The 15,490-nt window shown below is 49.5% G+C and overlaps 1 protein-coding gene across 5 annotated transcripts in view; it reads left to right on the forward strand.

Annotated features, from left to right (window-relative positions):
* The window catches only part of GGTA1 (glycoprotein alpha-galactosyltransferase 1 (inactive)), a 72,011-nt gene that overhangs the window by 23,989 nt on the left and 32,532 nt on the right, over positions 1–15,490 (forward strand). For 3 of the 5 annotated variants that reach the window (XM_065928541.1, XM_065928540.1, XM_065928539.1), the window contains exon 2: positions 15,043–15,158. The exons of the other annotated variants lie outside the window; for them this stretch is intronic. The gene's annotated coding sequence lies outside the window, so the exon portion shown is untranslated. The remainder of the gene's footprint in view (positions 1–15,042; positions 15,159–15,490) is intronic. 5 annotated transcript variants of the gene reach the window in all.

The following is a 15,490-nucleotide window of genomic DNA, read 5'->3' on the forward strand; positions in this document are numbered from 1 at the left end:
CAACTCTCCAAGCTGAGATAACCAGACTGGTGGTACAGACAGACAGAGCAGGCAGTTGGCTCTCCTTTGTGAGTGCTTGGAATCCACAACCAGAGAGGAAAAGCCCCAAGGCACTTCTCAGCCTCAAGTGTGAGGCAGAGGAACAAAAAGGCACATGCAGCTGCCAGCCTCTCTTGGGGGGGTGGGGACGGGTAGGAAAAGCAGCTCCTCATGAAAAAGAGCAGCCATGAAGAGGGCAGGTGATGCCTGCTGGGAGTTCCCAGCGCTCATTGTGTAGGGAAGGCGGAGGCAACAAGTGTTGAGTCAGGGTTTGCAAACCACATTCTTCATCTCAGACCTACATGGCATTCTATAAGTGGAGCGCACATTTAGGTGTTTTTGCTCCATTTCTGAGCTATTTGATGTTTATGAGAGGGCTGTATTTTCTGAATTGGATGCCTCACTTATCTCCAGCGCACACCCGATGCTCACCTTTTTCCAGTGGCATTTCTTTTTTGTTTTTTGTTTTTTTTGACTGCGTCAGGTCTTAGTTGAACCATGTGGGATCTTTGATGTGTCACGTGGGACAGCAGTTGTAGCCCGTGGTCTCCAGTGCGTGTGGGCTTCAGTAGTTGCGGCATGCGGGATCTTAGTTCCCCGACCAGGGATCAAACCTGTGTCCCCTGCACTGCAAGGCACATTCTTAACCACTGGACCACCAGGGAAGTCCCGCTGGTGACTTTTCTATGTCCCATTGTGGCACCCAAAATCATTCAAGAGCAGTGCTGGTAGAAGGGGGAGGGAAGGGCAGAGATGTGGCCATCCCTGGAAGAGGATTTGGGGGTTTTCTTGGGCATAAATAAGGAAACTCTGGAAGAAGGCCATTGACTGAAGCCCTCAGCCCCTTCCCTGAGCACTTGATTTCCTGTGCTATGGTTTAGAGGCGTCTCCTCCTGGAGAGATGCCAGATACCTGTGTACCAGCCCCAGCTTTCCCACTTCATTGCTGAGTGGGCCCTGATGAGTTATTTCCCTGCCTTGGTGCCTCAGTTTTCTCATCTGTAAATTAGAGTGACTCAGAAGTCTCAGACCAGACTTGAGAGGAGAGTGGCGCTGTGTGGTGAGGATGTTCTGTAGCCGCATGGACGAGGAGGCAGGTAAGACTCCTCTCTGAATCCTCCCAGTGTCCATGGAGCCCAGAGGAAGGGAGTTCATTGCTGCCGTGGGCCGCTCACCTCTGTTGCAGGATGTATATGGCTGCAGGAGAGTTGGACTTCCCATTAGACTGAATTCTGTGAGAGAGAGGCCGTGCTGGCTAATCCTCGTCAATCTTGTATCCTGGACAGTGCCGGCACTTCGTAGGTGCCAGTGTTGTGTGTTAGTCGCTCAGTTGTGTCCAACTCTTTGCGACCCCATGGACTGTAGCCCACCGGGCTTCCCTGTCCTTCACTGTCTCCCAGAGTTTGCTCAGACTCATGTCCATTGTATGATGTACACTATCTCATTTATTATGGTCTAAGAGAGAGAGACCATTTCATGAAAGGATGGGCATGATAAAGGACAGAAATGGTAAGGACCTAACAGAAGCAGAAGAGATTAAGAAGTGGTGGTAAGAATACGCGAAAGAACTTTACAAAAAAGGTCTTAATGACCAGGATAACCACAATGGTGTGGTCACTCACCTAGAGCCAGACATCCTCGATTGTGAAGTCAAGTTAGGAAGCATTACTATGAATAAAGCTAGTAGAGGTAATGGAATTCCAGCTGAGATATTTAAAATCCTAAAAGATGATGCTGTTAAATTTTTGTACTCCATACACCTGCAAATTTGGAAAACTCAGCATTGGCCACAGGACTGAAAACGTCAGTTTTCATTCCAGTTCAAAAGAAAGGCAATGCCAAAGAATGTTCAGACTACCATACAGTTGTGCTCATTTCACATGCTAGCAAGGTAATGCTCAAAATCCTTCAAGCTAGGCTTCAACAATACATGAACTAAGAACAAGCAGGATTTAGAAAAGGCAGAGGAAACAGAGATGAAATTGCCAACATTCACTGGATCATAGAAAAAGCAAGAGAATTCCAGAAAAATATCTACTTCTGCTTCATTAACTATGCTAAAGCCTTTGACTGTGTGGATCACAGCAAACTGTGGAAAATTCTTAAAGAGATGGGAATACCAGACCACCTTACCTGTCTCCTGAGAATCTTATATGAAGGTCAAGAAGAAACCGTTAGAACCGAACATGGAACAATGGAATGGTTCAAAATTGGGAAAGGAGTATGTCAAGGCTGTATATGGTCACCCTGCTTTTTTAACTTCTATGAACTATAACTTCTAAGAACTATACAAAAAAAATCTTCATGACCCAGATAATCACGATGGTGCGATCACCAACCTAGAGCCAGACATCCTGGAATTCGAAGTCAAGTGGGCCTTAGGATGAACAAGGCTAGTAGAGGTGATGGAATTCCAGTTGAGTTATTTCAAATTCTAAAAGATGATGCTGTGAAAGTGCTGCCCTCAATATGCCAGCAAATATGGAAAACTCAGCAGTGGCCACAGGACTGGAAAAGGTCAGTTTTCATTCCAATCCCAAAGAAAGACAACGCCAAAGAAAGAGCCTCTTGATGAGGGTGAAAGAGTGACAAAGCTGGCTTAAAACTCAACATTCAAAAACTAAGATCATGGCATCCGGTTCCGTCACTTCATGGCAAGTAGAAGAGGAAGGAGTGGAAAGTGACAGATTTTATTTTCTTGGGCTCCAAAATCACTGCGGACAGTGACCGCAGCCATGAAATTAAAAGATGCTTGCTCCTTGAAAGGAAAGGTGTGACAAACCTAGATGGCATATTGAAAAGCAGAGATATCACTTTGCCAGCAAAAGTCCATATAGTCAAAACTGTGTTTTTCCAGTAGTCTTGTATGGATGTGAAAGTTGGACCATAAAGAAGGCTAGCTGAGCTCTGAAGAATTGATGCTTTTGAACTGTGGTGCTGAAAACTCTTGAGAGTCCCTTGTGTTGACTAAAAAAGATGCACAACTTGAAAGTTGCGAGTTAAGTTTTATTTGGGGCAAAATGAGGACTGCAGCCCGGAAAGCAGCACCTCAGATAGCTCTGAGAGACTGTTCCAAAGCGGCAGTGGAGGAAGGTCAATATATAAGGTTTTGGTGAAGGGGGAGTTCAATACCATTAAGCACTCATTTTACTAAAGGTTTTTTGCTAGTCATGAGGATCTGATGTCACCATGAAGGGATTTAGTGCTTCTCTAGATATGAGGAGATGCAAGGATTGAGATCATAAAATCTGTTCCTAAAAACATACAACTACCTAGAGACCTATCCCACCAGATTCCCTGGAGCAGAGAGCACCTCACTCCACCCTGAACCCCCTCAGGGGCTGTTGAAGGCCAATAGCTATAGCAGCATGGGGTTCCATTTCCCTAGAGGCAGGTGGGAAATGCCTTTGTTGCTCAGTCGTTGACAATGCTCTTGGTAAGTGCCAGTTTATAGTTGACACTTGGATTGCAAGGAGATGCATCAGTCAATCCTAAAGGAAATCAACCCTGAATATTCACTGAAAGGACTGATGCTGAAGCTGTAGCTCCAGTACTTTGGTCACCTGATGCAAAGAGCTGACTCATTGGAAAAGACCCTGATGCTGGGAAAGATTGAAGGCAAAAGGAGAAGAGGCCGGCAGAGAATAAGATGCTTAGATAGCGTCACCGACTCAATGAACTTGAGTTTGAGCAAACTTTGGGAGATAGTGAAGGACAGGGAACCCTGGTGTGCTGCATGGGGTCACTAAGAGTTGGACACAAGTTAGCAACTAAACAGCAGCAACAAAGAGAGACATTCTCATTTACAGAGGAAAGAAACCAAGTCCCAGGAGGTCAAATGACTCGCCCAAGGTGACATATTTAGTCAATGCTCAAGACCAGGCTCTAACCACTATGCATACTGCCTCCCCTACTATGATGAGATGGGAACAGTGCTTATCTCTCGGTGATATTAGAAGTAATACAAGTTGCCTTTTTCTAAGTACCTATGAGGTACCAGGAACTTTACAGATGTTTTTCTTTACCTTTTAACAACTCAAGGAGTAGTAAATTATTATCCCTATTTTTATAGACAAGCAAATTGAGGCTCAGAAAGTGATGTGACTTATTCAGGGCCACACAGCAAGAAATTTGGGGGGTGAGGGGCAGCTGGAATTTGAGCTCAGGCCTGGCTCATTCCAAGAACAGGCAGGAAAAAAGTCACCTCCGCTGTGGGCTCCGTTACAAGATTTTCTTGGTTTTGTAGTTGTTTAACTTCTCACTAGGGTTCCTGGAACCTCATCACTACAGATTAATTCTTGGACAGGCTTTTATGCTCAAGTCAACTTACTGTAAGAAAAAAAATCTAGTGTGTGTGTGGGGAAGCCCAAGACAAAGCAGCCTCAGGATTTTCTGGTAAATTCTTAGACTCTTAATACTTCCTGGCCTACATAGGGGAAGCAGGGCTAGCTGAGATGACTCTAGCCCCAGGCGCTAAGGGGGACAGGGTGGGGTTGGGGAGAGACTGGGCTTGTACCACCTCCTGGATTGCAAGTGGCCACAGGAAAGAATCTGGTTGCTGGAGAGGCTAACCTAAGGCACTGGTTGATAGTAAACACAAGCCCTGAATCCTAAAGGGTCCGAGGGGACTTCACTGAACCCCTTGTCTTTTATTGAGCTGTTTTTATATAAAACGACCCTATGATTTATCCTCCAAGCCTGCACACCTTTGAGAGTGAATGGGGCACTAAAACAATGACCGGTTACTTGATCACAACACGGGCAGATCAGAACTGTGGGAGGGAAAGCATCTTGATCTTACAGGCTCTGGGAAACTACCCACACCAGGTTGGGGGGCGTGGGTGGCTGTGAAAAGGTAAAGACCAGGTGGCAGAAATAGGAGGGTGGTGACATAGAACAGGAGACCAGGAGATGGAGCAGGTGGAGCTGTGACTTCCACCCCGGGACACCTCTGCAACTCTGGCCCTGGGCCAGCCCCCACCTGGTTAACACAGCGGCAGTAGCTGAGGTCTGCAGAGAGCGCTTGGCGTTTGTGGGCACACATGTCTCTCCCACCAGAATTGCACTTAACAAGTGCAAGGAGTGGATGCCGTTTAGTCTGTGTCCGGCCCAGTCCCAGCCGTCTCAGGACTGAGTACTTGCCTTTAAGTGTTTGCTGATGATGGTGTAAATGCTAGTGGGCATGGCTTTCCTAAAGTGTGCCAGGGGAGATACTGTTCGGCTCGCAGAGGGAAGAGTCAGGGACCCTGTCTGTGAGGAGCTGTTAGGTTCAGTGGAAAGGCGAGGCAGGCAGAACTTACTGAATCTATGATATTGCCATATTACTTGACTCTGAGCTTTGGATTCCCTGTCTGGGAAGCAGAGGGCTCTTTACTGATTGCAGGGCTTTCCGGGTGGCTCAGACAGTAAAGAGTTTGCCTGCAGTGTGGAAGACTCAGGTTTGATCCCAAGGTCAGGAAGATCCCCTGGAGAAGGGTATGGCAACCCACTCCAGTATTCTTGCCTGAAGAATCCCATGACAGAGGAGCCTGGCAGGCTGCAGTCCATGGGGCTGCAAAGAGTCAGACACGACTGAGCGTTTAACACTTTTGATAAAGGATTCAATGAGATAGTAGGTGTAAATGAAAGGCAGTCTTGATTTCTAATAATAACATTCCGGGAAGGAGAGCTCAGCCCTACTGAAAAGATGTGTCTTGCAATCAATCAGAACAGTCCAGAGATGAACCAGACTACCTGGGTTGGTGGTGAAGCCTTCTCATCACTGGCAGTCTTCAAGCAGAGGCGGTTGGACATGGATGCTGTAAATGGTGTGACCACCTTTGGGAGGGAGGCTGGGTTAGCAGGACATGGGGGAGAGGAGAGCTGAGAAGAGTGACTTGTTTACAGTCCTGTCCATGTCATCTGGAAGACCGTGCTGTTAGCCAGTGAGGGGAGCACACGGGAGCAGCAGCCTGGGATTGGTGGGAGCTGGCCCTTTGAGAAAGGGGGATCTGCTTCTAGGAGGGAGAACAGGAAACAGGCAGAGGCCCCTGATGACTTTCCCTTTTTCCCAAGTAACAGCCCCTTGCTGGTTCCAGGGCCTCCCATCTTAGCTGAGAGAGAGGAGGAGGCTTCTTTGGACCTTGAGACCAAGCCAGGTAGAGCTTGGGATTCGACACACCTGTTGGCCCCAGGGCACCCTCCCTCTATCCACGGCTGTGCCCTCCCCTCTGACTCTGGTCTCTGGAGCCTCATCACATGCTCTGGACACACCAGCTGCACCCATGTGGGGGTTCTTCGCCCAGAGTCTATGGCTGGACATAAGGGTGCCATGAGCCCCCAGAGCTGGCAGGCAATGAAGAGTCAGGGAGACAGCTCCTACCTTTTCATCTAAGGGGCAGGGTTAGTCGAGGGGATGCTGAGGCACACCCAAGAGTTGCTTAGAACTGGACCCCTGTCTGTCTATTGCCACCGTTCCATTAGATTCGCTTTTTAGAAGACTTCTTTGGCTGCAGGATGAGGGTCGGTGGGAAAAGTTAAATCTCCAGGCAGGGAGTTCAGCCAGGAGGTGGCTGGCTAGTGTCCAGGGGGGAACATGGAGACCTAACGCCATGGGGAGAGCTGGGAGACGAGAAAGAAACAGCATCTTGAGACCCTGGGTTATAAGAACTGAATTCTCTTTCAAAATTTGCTTCAATGTCATGTTCTTGGAGAGACGAGACAGTCCTGGATTTTAGATTACTTTCCTTTTGTAGGTAACTTATTTTTCCCTTAAATTTCTTTCTTCCTTGACCAGAATGTCAACTCTACAGGCAGATACATCTGTATGTTTTGTGCCAATATGGAAATATCTATTACAGCACCTGGCACTCAAAACATCTTTGTAGGCTAAAACGCATGCCTGGTACAGGGCTTGGCCCCTAAATGTTCAATACATGTTAACTATGGTAATAATAACAAAAATGTGTGTATATGTTAGTCACTCAGTCTTGTCCGACTCTTTGCGACCCTATGGACTGTAGTCCACCAAGCCCCCCGCCCCCTACACTCCTGCATCCTCCCTGCAGAGCTGACCTTTGGTACACGTCCTTTCCCTCCTGTGAATCTTCAAACCCTTCTCCCCTTGTCTCATCATGAGTTTCCCAGGGTCAGGAGTGTACTCATGAGTATTTCCCTTTTTCTCCACGGCCTTTCTAATTGGACCCTCTCTCCAGCCCTTCCCAAGGCAAGCTGCTGGCGAGAGGTCCTTACACTCACTGACATCACTTCCTCACTTGAGGTTCATTCCTTGACCCACAGCAATCTGGTGCCCAGCTCCCCGTGTCCATGTGTTCTTGATGCCAGCTGCCCCAGGAAGCTCTTCTTTCACATCCTTCCCCTCCCAGGGTGATCTTATCCACTCACATCGCAGTGATGCCCAGAGATGAATACTGACAGACCTGTAGCATCTTTCTGGAGCATCCCACAGAGCCTATCCCAGGGTGGCATTTCTCTTCTTCCTACAGTCCTGATCAAACAGAGATGCTCTAAGGATTCCGTCCACTTTTCTCTTTCTTAAGACCACCTCCACCTCTCCGCCCACCTCCAACTGTTGCTTTTAACTCTGTAATTATGTGCGGGGTTTCCGCCCCCATGGGTGGTTCTGCTAGTGTTTACAGGCTCCCAACCAATAACTATTTAGGTAGCTGTCTCTAGTGGATAGAGTTGAGTCTTCCAAAAAGATGTGTTCAAGTCCTAACCCCAAGTGCCTACGGCTATGAGTTGTTTTTGGAAATAGATTCTTTGCAGATGACTCAAATTCAGATGAGGTCATCCTGGATTTGAGTGGGCTCCAATCCAATGACTGGTGTCCTTATAAGAAGGAAACTTGGACATAACACAGACGCACGTGGAGAACACTGTGTGGCTACATAGACGGCACTGGAACAGACACAATGTAGACACAAGGATGCTTTCAAACTGTGGTGCTGGAGAAGACTCTTGAAAGTCCCTTGGGCTACAAGGAAATCAAACTAGTCAGTCCTAAAGGAAATCATCCCCGAATATTCATTGGAAGGATTGTTGCTGAAGCTCCGTATCTTTGCCACCTGATGTGAAGAGCCAATTCACTGGGAAAAACCCTGATGGTGGGAAAGACTGAAGGCAATAGGAGAAAGGGTGACAGAGGATGAGATGAGACTAGATGGTATCACTGACTCAGTGGACATGAATTTGAGCAAACTCTGGGAGATAGTGGAGGACAGAGGAGCCTGCGTGCTACAGTCCATGGGGTTGCAAAAAGTTGGACACGACTTAGCAGCTGAACAATAAGACACAAAAAATGCTAATGACTGCTGGCAACCACCAGAAGCTGGGAGTTAGTTGTGATGGATTCTCCCTCATGACCTTCAGAAAGAACCAACTCTGCCGACACCTTGACTTTGGACTTCTGGCCTCCAAAAGTGTGAGAGAATAAACTGCTGTTGTGTTAAGCCACCCAGTCTGTGGTACAGAAGCCCTAGGAAGCCCATATGCCGGCCATCTGTCCATCCGTCCACCGGTCCACCCATCCTCAGGACCTCCTCTGTACCAGGCTCTGTGTGAGGACCAACAGGGGCCTTGGGTCAAAGCAGAACTCCCTGCTGCCCTTGAGAACTTGCACATGGAAGGCAAGATGGACACATGAACACACACATACACACGCGCGCGCGCGCACACACACACACACACACACACACACACACACACACACACGCACAGAGCAACCTGGGTTCCAAGCAGGCCACACAAGGGCAGAGGGAATTCGGGAGAGAGAGCCTTGGCCAGGATGTGGATCTTGGAGGAGGTGGCATTGAGCTCTCAGCTCTGAAGGCTGCATGTTCATCAGCCAGCTTTGCAGAGCAAGTGAGAACAGGCCCTTCACAGCCATCGAGCCCACGTGGGTCCCCGCCAGAGAGCCACAGGATCCTGGGAAAGTTCCGCCTCAGCTTCGCCAGTGCCACAGGGGGTGTGAGGCCCAGATGGGGATGAAGAATGTGCCTGGGGCCACATGGCCTGTGGAACCATGTCGCTGGATTTAGAAAGTGCTTGTATTATTGGTATTGACCTCAGTTTTTAAAAAGCTCTCTTCACTGCAAACCACCCCCTTGCACAGGCTCTTGGGAAAGAAATGTTTCCAGGGCGGGGCCGGGTAAGGGCAGGCCTGCCCGTCCTCCTTATCATCACGACTGCCTTAGTTCTCACTGGCCTCGCAGTGAGCCAGGGCGGGAGAGACTTCTCTGGGGCCCTACCAAACTCCGAGTCTCCTCTCTCAAAAGCTGTTTCCCCCCCTTCTGCTTTTCTCTCTTCTCTGTTTGGCAGAATCTTTTCTCTTTTCTTTCACCGGTTTGTTTGGGCCCCCGCCTTGGGAGGGTTCAGTGGGGCTCCTGAGTGGGCTGGCAATCCTGTGGCATCCTAGCCACCCCCTCCGCCTGGCCACCCGCCTGACCTCCAAAAGCCAGAGCTAGTCATTCATAAGGTGACCCCAGGACCCTGGGGGAACAGGAGAAGGGGATTTACACATCCTGAAGGGTTGGGCTGCCCACCTCCCCCTGCAGCTTAGTTTTCCAGCCTCTCTTTAGTGACAAGAAAGAAAGCAGTGCATAGAGAGAAGTGCACAAGAAAGAGCCTGTGCGTATTGACTCATCAGGTTCCTCGGAGGCAGGAGATGTCCGTCTGAAAAGGCCCAGTCACATCACCTCCTCCGTGAAGCCTTCTGAGATTGCCCCACTCAGATTTCTATAGGAGCCCAATTTACAGCTGCACCCCAGACTCAGGCCCAGGCCGGGCAGAGTCGGACTGGGAGGAACTGTACTCCACAGATGAGAAAACAGAGGCACAGAGAAGGAAGCTGGACATGCCTATGTCACACAGTCTGGTGATGGCAGAGCAAGGGTTCAAACAGTACTTTTAGCTTCTGGTACCAAGTGATTTTCCTTAAAAAAGGGAGTCCGCATGGCCAACATAATCACATTCTGGAATCAGAAGTTCTGTTTAGATGCAGGGTTTGTTTTTTCTCTTTTTATTTATTTTTCATTTTTGGCCACACTCGGCAGCTTGCAGGAGATTAGTTCCCCAGCCAGGCGTTGGACCCAGGCCCCCTGCAGAGGAAGTGTGGAGTTCTAACCCCTGGACCACCAGGGAAGTTCCCACTATTTTTTCTTTCTTTTGAAAATTTGATTTTGATCTGATTCGGGCAGAAGTTCCCCAGTTTTCTTCAGACCCCATCACTTCCTATTGCATTATACCTGGTTAAAGTCACACACTTCCGTCACCCTGGCTTCCACTCAGCATTCATTCAGCAAATATCTACTGAACCTCTAATAGGTGCCAGGTACTGGGTAATAGGTACCAGGTACTGATCCAGGTACTGGGAAAACCCAGAAGTGACCAAGATGGAAGTCAAGCCACCCCATACCGCAGTAGTTCTTGGGTTGCAGTGGCATTAGGTTCACAGCCCCTGCCTCATTCTAATAGGGATCCATTAGCATCCCCAGCTTGGTCTGGCTTCACCACCACTGGGGATATAAGAACTTGAGGTGCGATGAAATCATGGAAAAACCCCAAGCTTGTCTTCCATTTCAGGGTTGATGACTCAGACCACACAATTCTGTGAGGCTCTTATTTTACCTTTAGTTTCCTTCCTTACAACTTGGGACTGTGATTTTTACCCTACTTTCCTCTAGGGTTGTCTGAAAGCTATCTGGGTCTTTGTAGATACAGTGAGCTCTAAACAGAGTGAGCTCTAAACAGAGCGTGAGCTCTAAACAGAGCGTGACTTTTTGACCTTGAGGGATGCTGAAGTCTTCACCTGTTCAGGAAGCGGTTTGGCTCTGAGGCAGGGTGCTGGCCTACTTGACTTCAAGACTCTGCTCAGGGAGGGGTGAGAATTTCTAGGGGGGCGGGGGGAGGGCACCCCCTCGCACCCATTGCCAGATTGTGATAAGAAGGATCAGGTGTTGCTTTTTCACCTCCGTCTGGGGTCATCAGCCTGAGGAAGTGGTGAGAGAAACTGAGGGAGGGTAGAGGGGGAGGGGATTTCCTCTTTGCAGGAAGCTTAAACCCAGGTTGTCATCAGTATCTGAAACTTGCCCCTCGGTGGGAGCTCCTCCCATCTTCCAAGCTGTCAACATAGCCAGCATCTCCCTTCTCTAGAAAGCATCTTACCTACAGCATGAAGAACTGAGGTTAGCTTCACAGAGGAACTTCCTGGTGTGAGAGGAAAAGGCTGAGGCTCAGGATGGATGCTTATAGAGGAAGAGGGAGGGCTCTAGCCCCCAGTTAAGTGGGATGGAGGCAGATCTCAAGAAGGTTGGCTAGGTGTTGCTTGGAAAGAGTCATCATGATTTCATTTTTCCCAGCTCTTCTCAAGGAAGTAGACTTACAGGTACAAACACTGCTGATTGCAGTTATTTATTGTGTGGGCTTTCAGCGCTGATGCTCACAGGTGCATGGCAATACTTAATGATAATGGGACATTGGGCCAGAACCTCTCCTTCCTACCTTTCTCCCACCCGCCCGGTACACGGTCAACATTTTTATTTTTTTTAACTGCATAAACTATTTATTAACACAACGCCCACGCATTACTTCTTCTTGGACACAGCCACAGTGCGACCACGGCGTCCTGTGGTCTTGGTGTGCTGGCCTCGGACGCGAAGTCCCCAGAAGCGGCGCAGCCCCCTGTGGGCCCGAATCTTCTTCAGTCGCTCCAGGTCTGCACGGAGTTTGTTGTCTAGACCGTTGGCCAGGACCTTAATTGCAGTGATGGCAAAGGCAATTTTCCGCCGCCCATCCATGTTGGTGTTGAGTACTCGCAAGGTGTGCCGGAACTTCTCAGGGATCACTAGAGACGTGGCGGCGGCCCCAGCGGCGGCGGGTAGGCCTCCAGTGGAAGAGACATGGTCAACATTTTTATTTGATGTAAAGCTGTGGGAGCAGCAACCTTGGATTAATTGAGCAGTAGAGTCTATGGGTGGTTGAGAACCTCAAGCACTTTCCAAGGAGTAGTTCCTTAGTTCCTGTGATCATGGGTAATATGCATGTCTATACCTTTACATGTGCCGGTTACAACCCACCTGCTATTATCCCCATCTTACAGCTATAGAAACACAGAAGTTAAGTAAATTGCCCAGGATTGCACAGCCTACAGGGCAGAGCTGGGACTCAAACCCAGGCAGCCTGGGTCCAGAGTCCACATTCAGAAGCACCACGCTGTAAGCTCCTTGCCCACCTTGAGAGGTGGGGACTGTGATTATCTCCAACGCACAGAAGAGGAGACCAACCATATTGTTCCATCAGTCACAGGCATCACCAAGAATGTCTTTTATAACTGCCCAGGACACATTTAGGGTTAAACAAACAGCAATAGTCTGCGACCTTTGTGTCTATAGAAAGCTTTCCCGGGCGCCCTTTGTGTCTATAGAAAGCTTTCCCGGGAACACTTAATCCTCGTGCTCCCACAGAGGTAAGCAGGGTGGGGATCTGGACTTTCATGTTTCCCAGCTGAAAGGGGTCTGGGATGTGAAGCCAGGGCACTTCCTCCTGGGCTGCACCTATTTATGTTGGCTCAGCCCTGAGGCCCTGTGATCCTCTGACTTGGGGTGTGGCTGAGAGACAGTCACTCAATGCTGGACTATCAGGGTTGGAAGGGGCCTTGGTGACTTGAGTGATGAGATTAATCAGCCTGGCTGGGAATGGTGCCAGGCTCTTACCTGGACAGCCTCTGGCCTCCTTTGATCAGTGGAGCGACGTGGCCTGAGGCTTACTTGCTCCAGTTCCCTGCCTCCCAATTAAAGAAGGACCACAGGTATGCGCTCCATTGTTTTGAGAGTCCTTAGCCTCAGGTTGCTTTAGGGAAAAAGAAAGATACTGTTGATCTCCTGGAAGATGACTCTTCTGCCTTCCAGTTTTACATGCTCTGTTGAGCTGCAGATAACCCACCTGGAGCCTCTGATTCCGATAACCTGGTGAGAGTCCCCCCCTGGAGGCAGCTCAGGAGGAAGGGAAGCAAAGACCCATCGGCTGGTGACCTCCAGTAAGTCACAGAGGTCTCAGAGCCTGGTTCCCTTTCCTGACCACGGGGTGGGTGAGCCTGAGGACCCCCCGAGATAAAGGGAGAGGCTGTTTTGTAAACAGTTCAGGGGGAGACCTGTGAGATCGGGGCCTGCTTGTTGGAAGGACCAGTCCGTCTTGGCCCAGCTCCTTAGCCTCTAAACGCTGTCCCCCTTTCCTTTGTCTGCTGACCACCGTCCAGATGCCCGGATCATTTACAACCACAAATTTTCTCTGAGCCTGTAGAGAGGTACTCCGTGGTGCTCAGAACTGGGGTGTTGAACCCCAGAGAAGGAAACTACAGGTCTACACAGGACCCTATGTCCTGTGAGCCAGAGTCAAGGGAAACCATAATCGCCCAAGTGAAGGCAGCTTCCAGCAGGAAGGGTTCTGTTCATTTTTGCTCTTAGTATATACACAGAAAAGGCACGTTTGTGATGAATTTCACAAAGTGGACACACAGCTGTGTCACCACTAACCCGGCTCAAGAAATGACATGACCAGCCCCCTGGGAACTCCCTCTGGGTCCCTTACTAGTCCCGCCCACTCCAACTCTGACTTTTGGCACCAAGGGTTGATTTCACCTCTGAATGTTAAATGAATGGAATCTACCCAGAGCTTCTTTCGCTCCTTGCCGTGTGTGTGTGGGAGCCTCATCCTGGTGATGTCAGTGGCTGTAGCAGGTTCCTTCTCACTGAGGTACGTGGACGCCCACACTTGGTCACACCTGATCTGTCTGATGGTGGGCAGTGGGGTCATTTCCAGTTTTCCATGCGCTATGAATGTTCTAGTCCACGTCTCTGGGTGAGCTGATGTGCACTTTCTTTGGGGGTACAGACCTGGGGTGGAATGACAGGCTCATAAGACGTGGTTGGTTTGATTGTAGTAGATGCCAGCAGGAAGGATTTAAACAGGTAGTTAAGCAGGACTTCTAGACCGTGCAGACTGTGGTGGACTAGCCCTTGTCACAGGAGGAGGGGGCTGTGAAATTTTCCTCTGGAGAACAGGAGGAAGAGGTTGAATTAGTCAGGCCTGTATTGGGGGCTGGGGTGGGTAGTACTTGGCCCCTCTCTGTCTGGTTTTGTTCCCCTCTCCATAATGTCTGGGTGCCCAGTCTGTACTCCCAAGGAGGTGTCCGCTTGGAAGGGATGGGTAGGAGGGCTTTAAGCTTCATTTCCCTGTATCAGCCAAAGCCCCCTGTATCCTCTGTTTTACATAGTAGGATTCTGAGAATGACAGCATGTATTTTTGTTTTTTTTTTCTTCTTAAAAAAAAAAAAAGCTTTAGCTATTCAACATTTGAAAATTCACTGCTGTGAGGTCCCTTCCATCTGGATAATTCTATTTTGGGATCAGGAGTGGGGTGTGGGAAGGGTTAAGCATTACAGTCAAAGAGCAGGGCTGGGCCTCAGTGACCTTTTTAAAGTTCTTAAAGCTCATGGTGCAGGAGATCTCAGTACTTTCTATTAAAATAGTGTTCAAACAAAACAGAAAGCCTACAGGATGTGGGGGAGAGGCTCCATGTGGAGGGACGTTTGGGTAGCCTTTCAGCAGGAGTCTTGAGGTCTCGCTCCTTCAGCCACGCCTCTGCGTTTAAAATTTTTTTCTCTTTAATTCTCCATCAGCCATTCCTGGTGGTTGTCACTTGGGTTGTTTGGGTTCAGAATGGTTCTCGTTTTCGCTCAGGAGTGGGTGATGCTGCTGTCTCTCCCGAGGGTGGTGGCTTTACTTCCTCCGACGCCAGGCCAAGTTTGGACCTGTAGTTTCGCTTGGTGAGGGAGGCTGGGCCCTTCCTGGGCACTGAGAGAGGAACGTCTGTGCCTTTGGCATGCAGCTCTGAGTCAATGGGCCTGATAAACAGCCCACTTCCCAGGACCAGCAAGGAACAAAGCCCCTGACTGCTGTGGGATCTGCCCGCCCCCTCTTCCTGAAACAGCTGCTTATTCTTTTGACAGGAGTCAGAACGCTGCACCTTCGCTTCCTCCCAGCCCTGCCTCCTTCTGCAGAACAGAGCTCAATAGAACTTGGTACTTTTGCCTTTTACTCTGGGAGGAGAGCAGCAGACGATGAGGTATGTGACATGTTGGAATGATTTACCTCTGCCGGGGTGGGGTCCCTGGGGGTATCGTGAGCCGGCTGCAGTGTAGACAACACCTTGGGGAGGAACTCCCCTCTCCCCCTGACTTCTTGCTGGAACCCGCCAGTTGTTCTGGAAGACGACAAAGTCCTCCTCTCCCGGCGTCGGATCTAGAAGTGGCTGCTGGCGGGATGCTGGCTCCGTCCCTGGAAGCTCTGCTGGAGTTTGCTGCCCCTGGCAGAACCTCACAGGGCGGGGCTGCAGCTTGGGGTTTTTCTGGGGCTCAAAGTGCCAATGCAGGGGTAGGAGGGCTTGCCCTGTGGGTG

Source organism: Muntiacus reevesi, chromosome 3, assembly GCF_963930625.1.
Source record: "Muntiacus reevesi chromosome 3, mMunRee1.1, whole genome shotgun sequence".
In the NCBI taxonomy this organism is placed as follows: domain Eukaryota; kingdom Metazoa; phylum Chordata; class Mammalia; order Artiodactyla; family Cervidae; genus Muntiacus; species Muntiacus reevesi.